This window comes from Grammomys surdaster, unplaced genomic scaffold, assembly GCF_004785775.1.
Source record: "Grammomys surdaster isolate TR1022 unplaced genomic scaffold, NIH_TR_1.0 125982, whole genome shotgun sequence".
NCBI classification, from domain to species: domain Eukaryota; kingdom Metazoa; phylum Chordata; class Mammalia; order Rodentia; family Muridae; genus Grammomys; species Grammomys surdaster.
The window spans coordinates 4,973,016-4,996,850 of NW_021620798.1; the positions used below are offsets into that span (position 1 = coordinate 4,973,016).

Sequence of the window (23,835 nt, forward strand, 5' to 3'; positions counted from 1 at the left end):
AGACTTGTTTACAACAGCTGAACACACTCTGATAATTATCTTGATCCTTTCAGTCAAGATCAGGCAGTGCTAGCACACGACTTTAATCCCAGCATTTGATTGACTCAGGAGAGATATAAAAGGAGAGGCCAGGGCAGACCCAGAGTTCAAGCTAGTCAGACTCGACAGAGAACTAGACAGACTCCACAGAGAGTCAGAGGCAGAGAGCAAACAGACTAGTCAGAGCAGACAAACTTCGTCTCCAGACAGACTTCAACTAGACAGACTTGACAGAGAGCAGACAGACTCAGACTCTGTCTCCAGCAGGCAGACTTTGTCTTTGACCAGACTTCGTCTTGTCTCCATTCTTTGTGTCCCTGTCCCCACTCTCTCTCTTGCTCCCTGACCCATGGACCGGAGCAGCAGAATTGGCGCCCAATGTGGGGCAGCAAGAACGAGAGACCCAGTGAGGGACTCTACCAGAAGAAGAGTCGACTGAAAATTCTGAAGTGAAACAGAGGTGATTGCCCTGGGAACCTGCCATGTGGAGACCAGTAGGTCATAATAATGGGGCAAGTAATAAGTCAGCCTGAATTAAACATTCAGCCTGATTTCAACTCCCTGATTTGTTTTGTTCTTTGCTGCTTACATGTGTTAATTGTTTGCTTCTGTTTTGCTGTTTAAATGCTGTCTTTCATGTTCAAAAGAAAACAAAAAGTATAGAATCCAAAATATGACCAAAGGTTGAAGTAATTGATTTGACAGAGCTGGATTGTGCTGACCTAGAGGAAGAGACAGCCAAAAATTACAACCCTGAATGGTTTTCTTCCTGAAGACCCACTCCCTCTGCTCCTCCACCTCCAGATGCTCCTGCTATGGAGAAGGTGGTTATAGATTTCAGAAAGGAGTTACCAGACAAAATTTCTCTGCTTAAACAACAAATAGAGTTAGAGAAAGAGTATCGGGACTTAATTAATCAGTTACAAAAATTAAGGACAGAGATGTCTCGAGAGGGCAAGGTTAATTGGGAAAATCACTCAGGTCCTCGAGTTCCTCAAAACGGAGTCCAAAGGCAGCCCTTGCCCTCTGGTTTTAGGTTAGCCACAAATCATCCAGAGGAGGGACAGGCTGAGGTTTTCCCTGTATCAGAGACTAGAGACATTCAAGGGGTTGCTTGGAGACATCACACAGGGTTTAATTTTCAAATTATTAAAGAATTAAAAAATTCAGTGGCACAATGCGGTGCCGCTGCTCACTTTACTCTTACAATCTTAGAATCTGTTGCAGAGGAGTGGCTGACTTCTGGTGATTGGAATACTCTAGTGAGAGCAGTTCTTAGAGGTGGTGACTATCTTATTTAGAAATCAGAATATTATGAGAATTGTAAAGAGATAGCAAGGAGAAATATTCAGGCAGGTAATGATTGGTCCTTTGAAGCCTTAGTAGGAGAAGGGCAATTTGTCTCTAGTGATAACCAGATACAATATGACACAGGCTTATTCCCTCAAATTCAAAATGCAGCCATGAAGGCTTGGCGCAAACTCCCGGTAAGGAAGACCCTGATACATCTTTGACCTCAGTCAGACAAGGTACTGATGAACGATCTTCTGATTTTATTCATCAATTAATGACAACAGGAGGAAGGATTTTTGGTAATGCAGAGACAGTTGTACATTATGTGAAACAGCTTGCATATGAAAATGCCAATCCTGCCAGCCAAGCGGCCATTAGACCCTATAGGAAAAAGCCAGACCTTTCTGGGTATATCAGACTCTGTTCTGACATAGGGCCTTCCTATCAACAGGGCTTAGCTATGCAGCTGCCATGCAAGGACAATCAGTAAGAGTTTTATTGGCAAATAGAGACAAAAAGGCCTGTTTTAAATGTGACAAGCCTGAACACTTTGCAAAGTATTGCAAAGCAAAAAATGAGTTAACCCAGAGACAGCCCAGAAAACAGCCTGGCCTATGCCCACATTGCAAACTTGGAAGACATTGGGCTAGTGAATGTAGGTCCAAGACAGATACACAAGGAAACACCCTTTCCCATAATCAGAGAAACGGGAACAGGGGCCAGCCCCAGGCCCCAAACCAATACAAGCCAAAACAGGTTTATGGAGCAGTCAGTGTCATGCCATCAAACAGCAATCCCTTTCTGTACTTAGTTGAACAACCCCAGAAAGCGCAGGAATAGACCTCAGTTCTGCCACCCACACAGTATTAACCCCAGAAATGGGACCTCAGGCCTTACCCACTGGAGTGTTTGGACCACTCCATCCAAATGTGTTTGGCCTGATAGTGGGAAGAAGCAGTGCTACTATGCAGGGACTACAAATTTTTCCTGGAGTTATAGACAATGATTATGAAGGTGAGATTAAGGTAATGGCCAAGACAATACAGAATATAGTCACTATTCCTACAGGAAAAGGGATAGCTTAACTATTGTTACTTCCATTGATTCCTACTAATCACAAATATAAGAGTCCTAAGAGAGGAGATCAAGGCTTTGGTTCCTCTGATGCATACTGGGTACAACCTATAGTTAAACAAAAACCTATGATGACAATATTTCTCAATGGGAAGGCATTCCAAGGTTTAGTTGACACAGGAGCTGATGTGAGGATTATCAAACAAAGCGATTGGCCTGCCACCTGGCCTCTGACCCCAACTTTAACTAATTTAAGGGGTATTGGCCAGAGTCAAAATCCACAGCAAAGCTCTAAGGTGCTGACATGGAAAGACAAAGAAGGGAATACAGGGACTATACAACCCTATGTCATCCCGGGCCTTCCCATTAATCTCTGGGGCAGAGATCTATTATCCCAGTTGGGATTGATTATGTGCAGCCCTAATGAAGTAATCAAGGCTCAAATGATAAACTCTGGATTTTCTCCAGGGAAAAGACTAGGAAAAAGTGAAAATGGGATTACTCATCCTATTTAGGTCCAGGGTAACTCTGGAAGAAGAGGCTTAAGGTATTTTTGATGGGGGCTATTGGTTCAGCTGCACCCCTAGGGCATTGTGACGATCCAATCACCTGGAAGGAAGACTTGCCTGCCTGGGTACATTAATGGTCCCTAACCATCAAAAAATTACAAGCTGCTCATCTGCTAGTGAAAAATCAATTTGAAAAAAATTAAAAATGGGGAATGGTACCCTACTAAGGGATCCCCAGAAATATCCTTCATCACATGCTCTATATTTTAAAATTTTTAACTTTGGATTCTGAAGGAAAATCTTCTGCAGATAGATTCTAGCACCCTGATACCAAAAAGAATTTTGCAATAGTCCTCTGGAAGGACCCATTAACTGGAACCTGGAATGGGTCAGATCCAGTGTTTATCTGGGGAAGAGGTTCTGTCTGCATATATTCCCAAAGGGCAGATGCAGCATGCTGGCTGCCAGAGAGACTGATCAAACAAATAGACAGTAATAACAAATCCAGGGAGGAGAAACCCCCTGAGAAGCATATATTTCTGTACAGGAAACATGAAGATGCTTCACAATTGTCTTCAAACAGGAGCAGATCAACCAACATACAGGACTTGGGAAGTTCTCAGTGTGGAAGAAGACATCACCACCCACACCTCCAGCGTGGGTGCATTGGACTTTTGGTTCCCTGATTTATGATTTGGTAGGAGTACATTGTTTAGACTCAATAGAAAACCCATTACCGCAGTTGCTATAATTGTTTTTTGGGTTTAAGATTGACTGAGACAGGAATCAGGATTTTCTTTATTTTTTTTGTTAAGATCAAAGCTATGATCAGTTCTGTACTTCTATAGATTTAGATTTAGAAAGAATGGAATCTGCTATAATGCATTTGTAAAATTCATTATCCTTCTTAGCTGAAATAGTGCTACAGAATAGAAGAGGCTTATACTTTTTACTCCTCCAACAGAGGGAGTTATGTGCTACCCTAAAAAGAGTGTTGCTTTTACAATAACCATTCAGACATTGCTAAGTCTCTTGTCTCTTGGGTTCATGCTGTTCAAAAGACTGATGGCTTTTGTATGACAATAGATAGAAGCTATTCAAATGAAACCCGTACAGGTCCATTATTATAGGCTGGAAGTAGGGGACTCCAAAACCTCTGTCATCGAGACTGAAGAGGATTAACTCCTAACTTATGTGCTAAGCCGGTTAGTCAATGACGAGTAAGAGAACATTTCAAGACCCTTGTCCCAAACTGGGAGGCCTCACCATCCTAAGACAGGAGCTCAACCAATGGCTGTTAAGTATCCAGATACGGGAAAGGGAGACTGGGGTCCTTTGTTCCAACCTAAGACAGGCACAGTTTCCATAAGCTTTCCCAGCCTTCCCTTTTAAAAACAAATTTATAAAAGGGGACCTGTTGGGAGCTGACTCTGAACCGAAAGCGGCTATTGTCTTTGCAGCTTTCTTGAGCCATATACCCTGACAAGAGACTTGTTTTCAACAGCTGAACACACTCTGATAATTATCTTGATCCTTTCAGTCAAGGTCAGGCAGTGGTAGCACACGACTTTAATCCCAGCATTTGATTGACTCAGGAGAGATAAAAGGAGAGTCCAGGGCAGATCCAGAGTCTGAGCTAGTCAGACTCCATGGAGAGTCAGAGTTAGAGAGCAGACAGACTAGTCAGAGCAGACAAACTTTGTCTCCAGACAGACTTCAACTAGACAGACTTGACAGAGAGCAGACAGACTCAGACTCTGTCTCCAGCAGGCCGACTTAGTCTTTCATCAGACTTCATCTTGTCTCCATTCTTGTGTCCCTGTCCCCACTCTCTCTCTTGCTCCCTGTCCCTCGGACCAGAGCAACAAAAAGGCTTGCTACAGTGATAGACATTTGTCTTTGGCAAATAACCAATTAAGATTGAAAACAAACTTTACAGATACTGTTTGGATAGCTTCCTAAGGAAAGAAAGGGAGAAATGGTTTAAAGTAGAATAGGTTGTTTGGAGAAGCTTGAGAAATTTATTTAAAGCTATATAGACTATTTGAAGAAGCAACCAAATATGTTAGAATTTCTAGTTTATCATATGGACAGCTTTACTCTTTTTTTTCTGATGTTAAATAAGAAGCTTGGGGAGAAAATATAAAGATACAAAAGAGATGCATTTAATTAAACAAGCACCCAAAGCAGATGAAAAGTACGAACACACTTTTTATTGGAGTCAACCTTAGAGAAAATATTTCATAGTAAACCAAAGAAAGAAGAAAAGTCAGAAAAGGAATTTAAATAATAATACATGTTAGAGTTTTTAAAAGTCCACTAAATCTCAGTTTTTACTTTAATAATGCAATGGATATTCATGATGAAAAATATAATGTAGACTTTCACATCTCTTGTGTGGTGTTCAGAAATTACAAGTAGACCTAAGAATGAATTTAGAGTTTGAAATATATATTTTTGATACATGTATCCCTACCTAAAAAATAAGCAAACATACATAACAGAAAATATTTTGAGCTTATAGTGAGATAAATAAATATAAATGTAATTATTTGTTACTTTTGTTAGTCAAGGTTTTTTCAGAGTTTTATAGGCCTAAATGTCAATAACATTGGCATAGGGGAAAGTTTCCTGAACAGAATACTAATGGCTCAGGCTCTAAGATAAACAATTGACAAATATTGTAAGGGGAAGAACACTGTCAATAGGACAAAACAGCAGTCTAAAGATGGGGAAAAGATCTAAAAAACTCAAGAAGTTAGATCTCAGAAAACCAAATAACACAATTAAAAATGAGGTACAGAGATAAACAAAGAATTCAAAGCAGAGGAATTTCAAATGCCCACGAAGCACCTAAAGAAATGTTCAACATCCTTAGTCATTGGGGAAATGCAAATCAAAATGACCCTGAGATTCCACTTCACACCAAGCACAATAGCTAAGGTCATAAACTCAGGTGACAGCAGATGCTATCGATGATATGGAGAAAGAGGAACTCCTCCATTGCTTTTGAGAGTACAAGCTGGTAAAACCACTTTGGAAATCTATTTGGTAGTTTCTTAGAGAACTGGAAATAGTTCTGCCTGAAGACCCAGCTATACCACTCTTGGGCATATACTGAAAAGATGCTCCAACATATAACAAGGATGCATGTTCCACTATGTTCATAGCAGCTTTATTTATAATAGCTAGAAGCTGGAAAAAACCCAGATGTCCCTCAACAGAAGACAGATACAGAATGATACTTTTCCATAATGGGATACTAGATGTGATACTTTTACATAATGGGATACTATCCAGCTATGGATGGAACTAGAAAATATCTTGAATGAGGTAACCTAGATCCAAAAGAACATACATGATATGTATTCACTGATAAGAGGATATTAAACATAAAGGGCAGGTACTCATGATACAACTCAGACCATATGAAACTTAAGAAGGAAGGCCAAAGTGTGAAGGCTTCAATCCTACTTAAAAGGGAGAACAAAATCATCACAGGGGGAACCTGAGTGTGAGAGAGGAAGAGGAGGGAGAAAAGGGGGCAGGATCAGGTATGGGAAGAGACAGGAGAGAAGTGGAAAGTGTCATGAGAAGGAAGAGAAATAACTATCAATGGGGGGTGGGAAATGGGGGAACTACTAAAACTTCCCAGATGCCAGGAGTGCTAGAGGTGTCCAGGACCTAATGGGGATGACATTAGCCAAAATGCATAACAGGAGAGAGAAAACCTTAAGAGACTACCTCCAGTAGATAGACACGGCCCCTAGATAAGGTAAGAGACCACCCACCCATTTCAAAAACTTTAACCCAGAAATGTCCCTGTCTAAAGGAAATGCAGGGACAAAAATGGAGCAAACACTGAAGGAAAGGCCAACCAGAGATACCTCCAACATGGAATCCATCTCATTGGCAGACACCATACTCTGACATTATTGATGATGCCAAGAAATGCTTCCCAACAAGACTCTGGTATGGCTGTCCTCTCGGAGGCTCTGTCAGCACCTGACTAAGACAGATGTAGACACTCACAGTCAACCACTGGACTTAGCTCTGAGACCCCTACTGAAAAGGAGCTTAAGGATCCCTGAAGGAGCTGAAGGGGATTGCAACCCCATAGGGAAAACAATAATATCAACTAGCTGGACCCCATAGAGCTCCCAGGGATTGACCCACCAATTGAAGTGTATACATGGCTTGTCTATGGCTCCTGCTAAATATGTACCAGAGGACTGCCTTATCTGGCATCAGTGGGAAGGGAGGTCCTGGGGATGTTTGATGTTCCAGAGGAGGGCCATACTAGAATGGTGAGATGGAAGTGGGTAGGTGGGTTGTTGTAGGAGCATCCTCTTTGAGGCAAAGTGTGTGAGGATCTGGTGGAGGTTTTATGGAGGTCGGACCGAGAAGGGGGACATTTGAAATGTAAACAAATAAAATAATTAATAATAAAAAAGAATGAAGTATTCCTATGAAAGTAAAGAACAAAACCTGTGTATATTTTGTGCAGGAAATAATTTGGGTTGAAGGTTTTGTGGGTAGATTGATTTCCCTTTCCTTCTACTCAAATTCCTGCCTGGCCACAGGAGATGGCTCTTCAGTCTCTATATCCAAACATCTGGTAGAACTTGTGAAGTCTTGTGGAAGAGTGAGAGACAGGATTGAGCAATTTTCAGGGGTCAAGGACACCACAAGAAGACATACAGAATCAATTAACCTAGGTCCATCAGACCATCACAAAGACTGAACCATCAAAGAGCATGCATGTGCTTCACCTAGCCCCTCTCCACACATTTGTAGCAGGTGTGCAGCTTGGTCTTCATTTGGGCCCCCTAATAAGTGGAACAGGGGCTATCTCTGACTATATTGCCTGCTATTGGATCCCCCTCCCCTACCTGGGTTGTCTCCATGTACCTTGACTAGATATCCTAGGTTGGGTTGGTACCCAAGGGGGACTTCTCTTTCTCTGAAAAGAAGTGGGAGGTAATGGGGGGGGTGATTTGTAAGGGCATGACTGGGAGGAGAGGACAGATGGGCCTACAACTGGGATATATTTTAAATAAAAATAAATTATAAAAAAATTACCAAAATTAATACTTCACACAAACTCCCATAAAAACTTTAGAGAGGATACATCTGTACATGTAACAATGTCATAATATCAAAATGGCAAAAGATTATCTTCTCAGTTCATTAAAAAAGAACATGTCAAAATAACCAAGGATTATTTGTATGTACATTTGTGTGTGTGTGTGTGTGTGTGTGTGTGTGTGCACATGCGTACCTGCACAGGGGAATAGTATCATGTATACGTTGCATATGTTCATAAAGCCAAGGTTAATACCAAGTATCTTTTTTATTATCACTCTTCAGGCAGTTTTTAAAGAAAGAGCCTCTCTCTGAACTTGTATTTTATTGATAAGCTAAAATGGCTGGCTAAAACTGGGGAGTCCTCCTTGCCATAGTGCTAGAATTACAGAAAATAAAATTAAATTAAAAAGAAAATTCTGTAAAACATGTTTTGAAACAGACTGTGTTAATTTAGAATAATGAGAAAGAAATAGTTACTTTTTCTAAACAACAAAGAACAGGTGCTTACTATACACATTTTTTAAGGACTTACATAGTGACATCAAAGGAAAAAAAAAGTCAATCACCTGGAGAAGAAATTCTTCTACAAAAACCTTTCAATCATTTGTTTACTCCTCATTACTTTTGTACCCCAAGGATGTTAATGTTCTGACTATTCCAATAGTGGCTGATAAATGAGCTTCCCCAAGAAGGACTTGTCTCTGCCAAGCTACTGCTTTACAACTGAGCTGCATTCTCAGACCACTAGTTTTGCTTTTGTTGATTTTTGATATCATATTCTCATTGTTTATCTTCTTGTCATGCAGAAATTAAATGTTTCCATTTTAAAATATTTTATTTTACGATTTATAGCTTCTGTGTTATCTTATTTACATGTGGCCATCCAGCTCAAGGGGAGATCTGGGGCCCTGATATTGTTAATGATGCTGTGGTGTGCTTGCAGACAGGAGGCTAGCATGGTTGCCCTCTGAGAGGCAGCTGAAAGAGTCAGATTCAGATACTAGCATCTGATCAAGAAGCCAGGGACCCCTGTGGTTGAATTGCAGAAAGTTGGAAGAAGCTGAGGAGGAAGGTGGCCCCATGGGAAGACCAGTAGTCTCAACTGACCTGGACACTCAAGATCTTTCAGACACTGAGCCACCAACCAGGCAGCATAAAGCAGCTAATAGGAAGCCCTGACACATATACAACAGAGGACTGCTTGGTATAGCCTCAGTGAGAGAAGATGCAAGTAACTCTTGAGAGACTTGAGGCCCAGAGAAGTGAGGAGGACTGGTAGCGTAGGGGGAAGATGGTAGGGAAGAGGCATGGTATAGGGAGCAGTTCGGGGGGGCAGATGGGGAAGGGTACAAAGTCTGGACTGTAAAAAGGGATTAAACAATAATAAATAAACTTAAGAAAAGATTAAAAATAAAAAAGAATTACAGGCCCCTGTCTTCCCTGTGCCAAGTGGGGTTCTGAACTCAATTCCTCAGATTTTTTTCTACAAGCACTTTACATACCAAGCCACATTCCCAGCCCTACACATGCTTTTTAAAATAAGACATTTCATATTTTTTTCTGCTAAACAATTAGAATGATAGATTGAACACTACTAAATCTGATTCAGTGCCTAACAAAATAAATTATTTGCATATATCAAACTTATCATGGCTTAAATACAAAGTGCCTTAAGGTGAATCACAAATTGGCAAAATAATGTCTATTGTTACTTGCAATAAGAAAGCCGTTTGCCTTAAGACATTGCATCAGTTGTGACTAGAAACAACACCTATTCATGTCACGATGCTTTCAAGGGATTTTTCTCACTATCCCTGTCACCATTTCCACTGAGTGGTAATGGCAGCTATAGCATAAAATCATGATTTTCATAATTAAGGAGAATTTTCTGCACTTTGAATTCAAATAAAATAACTTCTTTTCTTATTTGATATTATAATATAATTACATTATTTTCCCTTTCCTATCTTCTCTCCATACTCTTCCAAATATTTTCATGATATCTTCCAATCAGTAGCCTGTTTTATTTATCAATTGTTGGTCTGTGTGTGTGTGTGTGTGTGTGTGTGTGTGTGTTAGAGAGAGAGACAGAGAGAGAGAGAGACAGAGAGAGAGAGAGAGACAGAGAGAGAGAGACAGAGAGAGAGGGAGAGAGAAAGAGAGGGAGGGAGGAAGCCCTTGTTCTCTTTGCATAATTCTACTTGTATGTAAATTTTCAGGAGTGGCCATTTAGTACTGGATAGAAAACTGGCATGATCTTGTATGTTTTTTTTCTCTTTTCATTGTCCCAATTCCTGATTGGGACAAATAATGAGTAGAACAATATAAGCCTGACATAGTGATAAGAAAAGCAATAAATTGATATCCCATAAGTAGACAGCCAAATGCTATTATGAACACTCAATAAAATAATTGTTATTAGTCCTATATTGTGGATGAAAAATCAAATGCCTCTCCCATTCTTGTATACACAAAATAGTAAAAGCTCTAAAAACATTAAAGAATCAGAATTATCAGTTTATAAAAATTAATATATTATTTACACTAGTCTTTAATGTTCAAAGTCAATGGCAAAAAGATTACCCAGTGAGCAACACAGACAATCATGATAACATGATTGTCAAGATGATTCATAAGAACCATCACATGTTTTCCTTTTGATGGTTTTATAAAACTACATTTATTTGATCACTATATTTCCTACATTACCTATGTACACTTTGTTTTCAGTTCATCCCAAGTTCAACCTTAATCCATTCGATTTATTAAGATTTCAGGTAGAAAAGTGGTAATATTTTCATAGCCTTTAATTTAAAGCATATTTATATTTTTTCTTAAATATTAAGATTTATTTTTGCAGATCAATGTGAAGTTTTAGAATCTACAATCTAAAAATGACGACTATAAAATCAAGCAAATTACCATATTAATTATCTTCAATATCTATCTCTTCAGGGATTCTCAAAGTGCCTAAAATCTATTTTCTTCAAGAATTTATTGTATACAATATTAGATAAACTAGACTAAGTACTGAATCATATGTAGTTCTTTTCTCAATACGTTAAAGAACCTATCCTTGTTTCTGAAGTTTCTTTACTAAGTTATATTCCCACCAACATGGACAAGGGTGTGTTAATATATGAACTTTCAATAATTTTGATTTACAATGTTGTATTATGACTGATGATAACCACCATAACTTATACTTGTTAGTCAGTGTTACATTTCTTTATGAAAAAAATATTTAGATCCATGGTTTATTTTCTTTATTAATTTCTTTATTCTCATTTTAAAATCTGATCCTCCACCCTCTAATTTTAAGCAACACTGTAAAGTTAACATGTATCTTATTAGTCATTCATATATTTTCTTATAAACTATATATGTTCAACAACCTATGTGTTTAATTTATGTGAACAAATATAATATGTTTCATGTTTTATCACTGAATATTTTGCTATAAGTGGATCTAGTGTATTTGTTTAACTGACATATATATGATTTTTCTTAACTTTTGTTAGGTAATGGGCATGAGCACTGCATTCAACTTTTACTACAAATACAATTGAAAATGATAATAAATATCTTTCTATATGTTTATATGTGTACTGATATATAATTTTTGTGGTAAACTACTGGACCAAATCTATTCATGTGTCTAACTTTTTAATTAATGTTAATAGTCTAAATCCTAGTTTTACTAAAGTATAAAACAAAAAAAATTTTTTTAATCACCAAATCTCAAAAAACACAAACTATAAAAACTATGCTAGTTTTATGAGTGAAAAATTTCTTGTTAATTTTGTACTAATCAGATGATTGATTTGACAACTTCTTGGTCTTGCTAGCCTTTTAGAGTCTCACTTCTGTAAAATTGTAGTGTATATTCTTTGCCAATTTTTCAAATGAGTTTTCAGCTCTTATTCTTGATTTGGAAGAACTTCTTGATTAGTTGATACCCATTTTTGTTTCAGAAAATTAACATATAGTCTAGCATTCTGTCACTTTTCTGTAAATATTTTCACAGTCTCTTCTGTTACAGTATGATCATTAATTTTGAATTAATTAACATTTCTTAGATTTTTTACTCGTTTTTTACATTGTTAGAGTTTTATTTCAGAACTCATTATTATCCAATTGTAGATAATGAAAAAAATATGTGTTTTCTATTAACTTGATAGTACTACATTTCAAATTTAGATGATTCATATTCAGTTTCCTTTTGATGCTGTAGAAGATAGAAAACTAGCTTGAATTTTCTCCAAGTACTAAGCTAATTCAATTTATAACATTTATAGTACAACTGTTCTTTCTCAATGATTACTGGTCCTGGTTTATTGCATATTAAAAATCATTTTATAGTATTAAAGTATAAAATATAAGATAAGATGAAAAACATGATATTGAATTTGGACAATCCAGCCGACAGAAAATAAAAGAACTCCAAGAGAAGGTACAAGAATTAGAGATGCCCCCAATCAGGTGTTCAATAAAACTACTGAACTAAAAGCTACAGAATATATGCAAAGGGCGTGGTGATTACCAGTGTAGGTCTTTGATTGCTGCCTCAGGCTCTGTGAGTTTACATGAGCTTTATTGCTTAGTTTTTAAAGGTTTCTATATTAGAAGTATTTAAAAGCACAATGATTGCATTATAATAATTTACAATATGTTAAGAATTAAAACCATTTACCACTGTCTTTTAAATAAAGACAGATCAAGCTATCAAAATGAAACAGATAAATGTATATACATTATATTTTTAAAAATGAAAAAATAGTTTTAGGAGTAAGAGATAGCTTCATGTTGTAGTACACATCTGTAATATTAGCAATCACTTGAATGAACATAGAAGGCTGCCAGAATTTAGAGGCAATACAGGTCTACAAAAAACTTCCAGGCTAGCTGTGGCTACACAGCAGGTACAAAATGATGCAACATCAAACCAATTCGAATAAAAAAATGAACATAATTTCTTTAAGAAGAAAAAAACGTGGGTTCATGATCACTGTTCAACTACATGCTTCTTATTGTGTAGTTTCCTATAGACTGTTTTTGCAACTGTAAGTGTAAAACCTATTCTTTGTTCCTCATTGTAAAGTTTTCTGGATTTTATAATCTGGTTTTTGCTTCCTGGTCAATGAATACTGAAGAATTGTGCAGTGTATTGTTATTAGTGTAACAGTATAGAGCTTACTAAAAAGCTAATCGGCTAAAATATCTTTTGTTCAAATACATATATTTGAATATATAATAACAGAAATCCAGATTATTTTCATTTTAAAAGTTAGTTCCTGACTATCTTCAATGGTTTAGGCCCTGGGAGTTCTGGTTGGTTGGTATTGTTGCTCTCCTCATGGGGCCTCAAACCCTTTCAGCTCCTTCAGTCCTCTCTCTAACTCCTCTGTTGAGAACTTCCTGATCAGTTCAATGGTTGGCTGTGAACATTGAGAAACTGTTTATACAAGAATTTGAAGGCACAGGTAGTTCCACCTCCATTTCATTCTCCTGAGCAGGAATTCAAACCTCTGAGACAGAGGACATGTGAGTAGAACAGCTTTTGTGGGCCTTCCATTGGAGCTGGAATTTTGGAGATGATTGATTTGTGTTTTTGCTTTGAGGCAGTTACATTTTCCTGCAGTGGCAGGACTGTTGTTCGGTCTTATGGGAAAAAGCTCAGGGTTTATTGCAGCCATATCATCAATATCTTTGCCATTTGTAGTACTGTCTTCAGTGCTAAAAGAAAACAAATAGAAAGAGCTTCTCCATAGTGAGAGCCTAGATGAAAGAAATCTGCAAGTGTAAATTGTACACAAATTTGTATGCTAAGTATGTTCACTCAAGACATATACAAAATGATGATGTTAGTGCCTTAATTTACATTTCTTTTTTTTTGTTTGTTTGTTTTTGTTTTTCGAGACAGGGTTTCTCTGTGTAGCCCTGGCTGTCCTGGAACTCACTCTGTAGACCAGGCTGGCCTCAAACTCAGAAATCCGCCTGCCTCTGCCTCCCAAGTGCTGAGATTAAAGATGTGCACCACCACCGCCCAGCTTCATTTTTCTTTTTATTCTTTGTTTACTTTAATTAATTAATTGATTAATTCACACCCCAAACATTGCTCCCCCTCCCAGTGTACCCCTCCCAGAATCTTTCTCCTCATTCCCTTTCTGTTTTCCTCTGAGAGGTTGCACCAACATAGAGTATACAACCTCGCTGGCATACCAAGTCCCTCACGATTAGAGACATTGAGACCAGGTACTGCAGTCATGAAGACTGAGCTGCATGTATGATACATATGTTCACAGGGCTTGATCCAGGCTGTGAATGCTCTTTGGTTGGTGGCTCAGTCTCTGAGAGCTCTCAGAGGCCGAGGTTAGTTGACTCTATTGGTCTTTTTACAGGGTTCCCTTCCCCTTCAGGAACTTCAGTACTTCCCTAAACTCTTCCATAAGTGTCCTCAATGTTTGTCCAATGTTTGGCTGTATGTATCTGTATGTTTTCAGTCAACTGTTGTATTGAAACTCTCAGAGGACACTTATGCTAGGCTCCTGTATACAGTCATAGCAGAGTAACATTAATAGTGTCAGGGACTGATGCTTGAGCATGGGATTGGTTTCAAGTTGGGTGAGTCATTGGTTGGCCATTCCATCAGTCTCTGCTCCATCATTCTTCCTACATTCCTTGTAGATAGGACAAATTTGGGGTCAAAAGTTTTGTGGGTGGTTTGGCATCCTTATCCTTCCACTGAGGTTTCTGCCTAGCCACTGAAGGTGGCCTTTTAAGGTTCCATCCTCACTATCTGGCATCTCAGCTAAGATCCTAACATTAACTCCTGGGAACCCCACCATCCCAGATCTATGGGACTTCCTAGTGATTCTCCCAAACCATATTCTAGGCAGCTGCAGATTTCTGTTCGTTCTCCTGGCCCTCTGAACTTCTCTATTATCTCTCTGAACACCTGATCCTGATCCCCCATTCCCCTCCTTGTCCCCTCTCCTGCACAGTTCCCTCCATCTATCTGCCTGCTATAACTATTTTAATCCAACTTCTAAGATTCAAGTATGTTCACTTGGGCCTTCCTTCTAGTTTAGCTTCTTCAGGTCTGTGGAGCATAGCATGTGTATTCTATACTTTATGGCTAATATCAAATTATAAGTGAGTATTTACCATGCATGTCCTTTTGGGTCTGGTTTACCTCACTCAGGATGAGTTTTCTAGTTCCATCCATTTACCTTCAAAATTAATGACAATCATGTTTTTAATAGCTAAGCAGTATTCCATTGTGTAAATGAACCACATTTTCTGTCAGGAGCCATAATGGGACAAGCTAATAACTAGCAAGTCATCATCCTGAGATGACCTGCTTCTGATTATTATATAATCAGCCACAGATTCATTCTTATTTATCAAGGCTGTAAGAGATTCATTTTAGGAAAGATTCCTGCTATTAATATGCTCTTCCAGTTATTATTAAACATATATAACACTAAGTAATAGCACACCCCTTTGGAGCAAATCTCTGCAGATTCACGAAGATGTATTGTCTTATAGTAACAGTAATTATTAAACTCTTTTATAGTGGGACTGTTATTAGGTCCTTTTCTGATAGTCAAAACTGCAGTGAGAACTCTACCAGTCTCCCAAGTGTCACCAGTTAATTGCTCTTAGATATTAACCAGACTTTCTCCTATTCAGAGCACATTCCAAGAGGTTGTAAAACAATTAACCAAAGGTCATAAAAAGAGAATTAACAATTTATTTTAAGTGTTAGGACAGAAGATAAAATATTGACTGGGTTTATCTATACAAAACTTCACTAAGTTTTGGTTTTCAACTTATAATGAACCTGTGGAGCTAGACAGGTGATGGATGTTTAGCCAGATAATTACTCCTAATGGATATGCATGTGAACAATCTCTGTTGTATAATTCTATTTCAATTTATGATTTGATTTTTGTGTGAACGTGTGATGAACTTTGCAACATGTGTTCCTGTATCCTCAAAGATGTATAAGTACTGAAGACAAAGAGATAGAGGAGAATTTTTCTTAACCCCTCAACTAGAAGAAATTTTTTCCCTTAGAAGAATTTTTCCCTTACTAGTTTTTTTTTTCCTTTTCCCCACTTAGTATCTTTCCATTTTTCTCTTTAGCTTTCATAGGAAATTTTTTACAACTTAGTAATAAACACTATAATCACTTTTCTCTAAGTGTCCTTTTTTCTTCCTGAGACTTCTGACTAGCAAGTTGAAAGTTAGAGCTGAGCAGTTCCTGCTGAGATAGAACAAAGCCCACATTGCTAACTCCTCAGCTGTTTGGCTACAGGTGTTAATCACCTAAGCCAGCAGTCTTTTACTGGCAGGAAGAGCAAGAAAGTTTTAAGGACATTTAGAAGTTATCATCAGCATTCAAGTACAGTTAGAGAGCTAGAAAGCCCTGAGACCCTCAGACCTTAAAGCCATCACCAGAGTCCTACTCTGTCCTCCGCCTCTCCCACTACCCTCTCTGGGCTAGGAGGCTCTTGGCAATTTTCTATATCGATTCTTTAGTTGAGGGACAACTGGGTTGTTTCCAGTTTCTGGCAATCACAAATAAAGACGCAATGAACAAAACTGAACAAGAATCATAGTGGGTTGTTGGAGCATGTTTTAGGTAATAAGCCCAAGAGTGGTATAGCCGGGTTATCGGGTAAAACTATTTCCAATTTTCTGAGAATCACTCAGATCGATTTCCAGAGTGGCTGTACAAGTTTATAATTTCACCAGCAATAGAGGAGGGTTCCCCTAGCTACCCATCATCACCAGCAGGTGCTGTCATTTAAGATTTGATCTTAACCTTTCAGACTGGCGTGAGATGGAATCTCATGGGTTTTTTGGTTTACATTTCTCTGATGACTAAGCACCTTGAACACAACAGAGTACACAAATATGACCATTAACTTACAAAACATCAAAAATAATGATTACACTATCAAATTTCAAATATAGACAATTTAAGACAGAACTTGAGACAGCCCCTCTCACCTCACTCTCAGAGCAACACTCTGCTGGCCATCAGGCTGGAGAAGTGGCCGATTTTACTGATATTTGATGCAATTACACAAGTCTTCCCTTTTTATTTGGCATAAGCCTGTGAAGTTATTTCTTGTTGAATCTACATTCTTTAAGAAATATTTCAATCCTATTTTCCTCTGAATAAATAGTCAATTGTTTTTTAGATACCTTGTGGCATAATTTACTCCTAAAGAATTAACAAAAATTTCCTGGAGAACAACATTTTAAACAGAAATATAAATTGTATGTATTTTTAGGTTTTGAAATGTAATCATGAGTCTAAGAAAAGATGATGAGGAAAGAGAAGAAGGGTAATCAAATTCAGTGATGATCATTATAGGTATCAAATTTTCATAATTAATTAGTAGAAAATGTGTGGATTACCTATAAAAGGGACACAGTATTGTATTTCTAGAACCAGTCATAATTTAAATACATTATCTCTAACATCCATTCTAAGAGATTTATATATTTATAAATAGTCCATGAGTCCATATTCTATACTACTATTGTTATGAGAATTTCTCTTAGGAAAGTAATAAATGTTACACTAATGTAACTTGAACTCCATTGTTTTGTTAATACTAAAATTTCAGGAGCCATCATAAAATAAATAATATACAAAATTATCTTACAGAGGGGAATAAAATATGATGAATATATAAAAGATATTGTATTGAACTAGTTCATAATACGAATACAACACTTCAGCCACAGACAACTAAAAACTACCACCACCATATCCAACAACAACAAAAAGAAAAATAAAATTTTATTTCATTCACTGCTTTATGATATGACTCATTTAGTGATCTTAGTTAAGAGATCATGAAAAACAAGACAAAGTAAAAAATGCAAAGAACTACATGACAGGAAAAATAAAACACAAAAAAGAAAGTGAAGCAATTAGGAAATACTTCTAGATTGAAAGTCATCAAAAGCATAATGGAGAAGAAGACAAGTTATGTAAGATGAAGATGAAAATACTGAGATAATGAGATGAAGATACTAAGAACACTGTGGACCACAGGGATCATAAGAACACAGAACAATACAAAAATTGTTGAGCTAGGGTAAATTAGACATAAAGGAAGATCCATGTTTGATCCACTGAGCAGAAGGCAAAATGTCTAGATTTGTGTATTCAGATGGTAAACATCCATGCTATGGTTGTTTAGCTTTGGAGGTTTTGAATCCCTAGCAGTGCAAGTAGGGGTACCTCTGATTGTTTTGCCTCCTTGTGTGACCCTTTTCTTCCTACTGGGTTGTTTAGTCTAGCACTGATATGAGGATTTATGCCTAGACTTTTTGCATCTTGTTATGAAGTGTTTCATTTATATCAGTGGGAACCTGACTCTTTTCTGAAGTAAAAATGGAGGAGCAGTGACTTGGTGGGAGATGGGAGGTAGCAGGCTGGGATGAAGAGAGGGAGGGGAGGCTATAGTCAAGATACATTATAAGAGAGAAGATTAAACTTAAAAAAAGAACTTACATTCACATAAATTTGTTTTTATTGCTACTTATTCTCTATTTTATTTATCATTTTTCAATTGAAATTTTAATGAGCACTTATGTAAGTCTCATAGGTATATTAAATTTACCAGGACATATAGAGCAGTTTACAAATTTCCTTACATTGCTTATACTGAAACATAGATGTAAGGCAATACTAAATTTCAGGAAATAATTAAAAATCTATGCCCAACTTCATATTATACATTTATACGTAGATTTAGGTATAGACTGAAGAAACACATAACTCTTCACTAACAAAGCCATAGCTTCTCACTGATGCACTACATAACATTGACAAAATATTAAGCACTTTTGACATTCAAATATAACTAAAAGAAAGAATTATTTTCCATTAAGCCCTAATATCCCCTATGCTATGAAAATGGGAAGTACTTTTACTTATATGTCTAATGCTTTAGGAACTGTTTCAATTGCCCACTTCTGGGAAGAGTTCCCAGTATTCATAGAGAAAACTTGCAGAAATAGTTTATATTTTTTCTAATTGCCATTTTTCCTTTCTAGTCTAGAAGCATTTCACAGGCAGAGGTCATGCTCTAGCATTTCAATATAAATATTTATTATTTGTTTTGAAGGCTGTTAACAAATTACTGAAAGCATACTGGGCATTTTCTTTTACTATTTTGAATCCTTAAATTCTGAAATCAAGAAAACTGTACAATGTCAGGCTATAGGTTGCAGCCTGTTTGCTCTATAGATTTATGGGGACAAATACTTCATTTAAAGCTTCAGCTTCTGTAGCTGCCAGTATCACATGGCTTGTAACCATATCGCTTCTATTTCTATCACATTGGATTACCCATTCCTGTTACTATCAAATTTCCCACATTTGTCATGAATCAAGACACTTATAAATATATTTATGACTCAATCTCATAATATTTAATTTAGTTGAATAATCTTTATTTTTTATTATAATGTGAGAACTTAAAGTTATATGAATTACTTGTTAATACATATAATACAACAAACAATATTGTCATATAGTTTCTAGAAAATATGGTTCACAGCATAAAAAACTCATATTCATATAAGTTTGTGACTTCTTTCCATAGTTTAACAAAAAGTGTGCAGATTTATTTCAAACTATAAAAGTGTATATATTCAAGTTTAGAAGTCATAATAAATTATCAACTAAATGATTAATTGGTTTCATAGTTCAATACAATTGGATTAGCTTATTAAAATGGACTAGGATAAATAAAAATTACCTTCTAATGGTTTTAACACAGATTCTACATGGTGTAAGGTATTCAGGTGGGGGAAAATGAAGATAGAGTAACAAAAATAAATATCCTTTGTAATCATTTCCCCTATGTATAATTACTGTCAATAATATATCTTTCTAGTATACATATATGCATGCATATATGTGTATGTATGCATGTATACATACTTGAATTAATACATCTTACATTTTATAAATGTTTCTCATGTCACAAGCTGCACTATTTTATTTATAGCTATATGTAATACATATAATACACATTTTTACTCACTAGACATTATGTAATTAGAGGTTTTATGTCATTAAAACACTTTGAAAACACAATTCCAATAGTTGTATGATGATGCATTGTATAGATACATCAAAATTTAATATTTGTTCATGTTAAAGTTACACAAGTTTACTGATTATAAATAGCTTTTCATAGTACCAAATGCAATGAATAAAATGATATACACTAAGCTTCATTACTGACAGGCAGTAATGAAACAATTTTCAAAGAATAGAAAAATCTACGCTTCCATAGAATCATATTTAGAGTATGTAGTAAGATAGCTTGGACAACAGTCTTGTAGGTAGTAACATATAAAATAATTCCCAGAACCATAAAATGTATCAGGAAAAGTACACTGTGGTGTGGGATGGTGAATGGATGGCTTGGTTTCTGGTAGAGCACTGGCTGGAGATAGCTGGAGACCCAACAGGTGTCCATGCCTGCGAAGGATGGCACCATGCCCCAGACTCCAGGCTCCTGACATTCTGCAAAGATCTCCATTGATCCATGCCTTTCAGTCATGTAGGGCAACACCCCTACCAGCCTCTCCACAGGTAGAGGATGTGACTATAGGCCTCAGCCTCAAGAGATTTCCATATTAATGAGATACCTGAAGGCCAGAGGGTGTAGCCAATTAAGTATTCCTTACCAGAAACTCCTCCCTTCTTATTTAACTCAGGTTTGCCCTAAATTTCGTGGGGTGTGTGTGTGGGGGGGGTACAGCCAGATTCATCTACTTTCTGCTATGACAATAAATCTTGTAAAACCATGGACTTCCTCCTTTATGCAGGTAGTGGAGAACCATGAAGAGAGCCTCTGTTTATTGAGCAGTGGCCTAATCTCCCTTGGAGGACTTCTCTGAATTGCCCACCCTCAGAGCTCTGCCAACTTAAACAAGCCAGCTTTGAACTAGCCAAGGGAGTGCCATAACAAAGAGTCTCTGACATTCGGGATGCTATCGGGGCCAGAGCCTTTCCTCTGCTGGAGTGAACTAGTTCAAATTCCTACATGCTTTTGCATCCATGATTTGTGGCAGATACACGGGAACCACAACTCCACCCAACAGGACCCACACCCGTGCCCACATGTGAGCTATCAGCCCCACACTGTGGGATGGAGAATATGTGTAGCAAGTACAAAAGAATTTAGATTGGGACAATCAGAAATATGTACCTTGGTAAAAGTTCCATTTTCTGTCATGTGAGAATAAAAAGTAATGCAAGTTAAGGGAATGATAAAACCAATTTCTGGAGAATGGTCCATGTTTGTTCTGTCAATGAATCACTTTTTAGCTCCAATAAGCATGTGTCAGTTCAATAATTTTAGAGATAAAGTAATAGAACAAAGAATGATTGGGAGCAATGTTTTTACACTGGAAACACTGCAGAAATTCTGTCTGATAAAGAAATACTGCTTGTTTCCATTTATCCTCATTGGATACCTATACATTTTGTGTTTTATCAGTTTTCTAAGGAGTCACCCATTTCTCCTTATACTTGCTATGATATGCGCAAATTTTCACATAAAACAATTTTCTTCACTCTAATATCTGCCATAACATATTATGTTTATCTCCATATTATTGATCAATAAATTAAATTTGTGTATGTATGAATGTGTGTGTGAGTTTGTGTGTGTGTGTGTGTTTGTGTGTTGGGGTGTATGTGTTTTACAGTATTGGGGTAAAGTGTTAAGATGCTGCAACAGTGAGTAAACTGTAGAATGTCATTTGTAGGAATTAAAATAGTAAACTTAACTGAACTAAAGGTGTACTACTATGTAGTTACACTACTGTAGACCCTCATATATAAATGATGGTATACCATTAAATTTAGCAGCAAAGAAAAGAGAGTTTTACAAGTGACTATCTTTTGAGCCAAACAACCAACATCTTGGGCAATTTAGTTGTACTCCTTTGAACAACTGTTATTCCAGCTGGACTTGTTAATTGCTTATAACTCCTCAAGAAGGTACAGTATGGTTATTTGAAAAAGATTGTCGCCCTAGATGTATACAAGTATGAACTCTTGGTCCCAAGTTGATGGAACTATTAAGAAAGTATTAAGAGATATGACTTTATTGGTGATGTGGGAACATAGATAGACTTTGATGTCTCAAAACCCACACATATTCCCAGCTGTGCCTCTATGCTTTGCTTTGTTGTTAGAAACCTGTGTGCTCAGCTGCTTCTCCACCCACCTGCTGCCTATTACCTAATACTCTAATACTCTGTAAATATAACTCAAAGATAAATTCTTCTATAACCTACCTCAGTCATGACATGTAATCACAACAATGTAAAAGTAACTAATACAGAAGGTGGTGCCAGTAAGTGGGCTTTTGATGTGACAAAGTGACCATGATTTTTGGAGGAAGCATGAACTGGAAAGCCAAGCTCAAGAGATTTCAGAAAGGAAATGCCTTAGTAAATGGGAGAAACACTGTTCTTTTTGGTACTTTTTTAGAAAATGTGGCTGCTTTCTGCCTATATCCTAAGAACTTAACTTGAATCTAAATTTAATATAATGGAGTAAATTCTTTGGTGAAAAAGATCTCAAGAAATCCAAATATTGACTATGTTACATGGCTAAAACAATAACTCTTATGTAGATATACAATGAAAATGATCAGATAAGCAGATAAAAATCTGCAGAGAAGGAAAAAAAACACACTGGCATGACTAACATTATAGCCACATTTTTACTGAAAGAGAGGCTGTAACTGTCAAGGAGGTTAATTTCATTAATGTGGGAGGATCTGCAATGAAATAAAGATGATATACATTTAGGGCCAGATTCCACCCACCTGAGCTTCCAACTTGTAAAAGGAAATTGTCTGAAGAATATCTGCTTCTCCCAAATCAATAGCAAGCAAATGCTACTGCAAATATGATCCAAAGGGTCCAGGTATTATCCCAAATTGAAAGCCAAACTTTAAAGTGCTGTTTACAGAGGTATGGTTTAGATTCATGAATAATACACAAGGAAAGGTGCTATAGCATATCTCTTCACGGTTGTAGAGAGCTAACAAGTCTAGGCAGGGGACTCCATACATGGAAGGCCATATCATGATGATATGAAAGTGAAGCCTAGATTGTATTGGAGATTCATAAGATGTGGATATTATAAAGCTGTGAGTTGTTTGCAAGGAAAAAGCAGTATGTTGCAAGTAGAAGAGATGTAAACAGTGAGCAGTTCTAAGTTGTTCAACATTGGATTTGGAAATACAGAACTTTAACTTTACCCTGATGGCTTCTTATCTAGCTTTAAGTCAGAATTTCTTTACTACGTTCCTATACCTCAATTTGTAATGGTAGTGTGTATTCTGTGCCACTGTATATTCAAGTATGTAATTTACCTTTTGATTTTACATGGGTTGGAATTAAGTGGTTGCTTTGCATCTAAGAAGAGACTTTATAACTTTAATACTGCAAAAGACTATGGAGACTTTTGAAGTTGTACTGAATATATTTTTCATCATGATATGGCCATGAGTTTGTAAAGAGAAAAATGTGGTTGTTTGAATGAGAATGGTTCCCATAGTCTGATATGTTTCAATACTTGCTCTGTAGTATTGGTGGAATGTCAGGAGCCAAATTAGGACAAGCTAATAACTAGCAGGTGATCTTCCTGAGATGGCCTGCTTTGGATTATCATATAATCTGTGATATATTTTTTCTAATTGGCAAAGACCTAAGAGAATTAATTTTAGGAAAGATTCCTACTATTAATATGCTTTTACTGTTA

The 23,835-nt window shown here is 37.0% G+C and overlaps 1 long non-coding RNA gene across 1 annotated transcript in view; it reads left to right on the top strand.

Annotated features, from left to right (window-relative positions):
- Positions 1-360: 360 nt before the first annotated feature.
- The window catches only part of LOC114609758, a 77,909-nt gene continuing 54,434 nt past the window's right edge, over positions 361-23,835 (top strand). The window contains exon 1 of the long non-coding RNA XR_003709575.1: positions 361-499. This is a non-coding gene — a long non-coding RNA (uncharacterized LOC114609758). The remainder of the gene's footprint in view (positions 500-23,835) is intronic.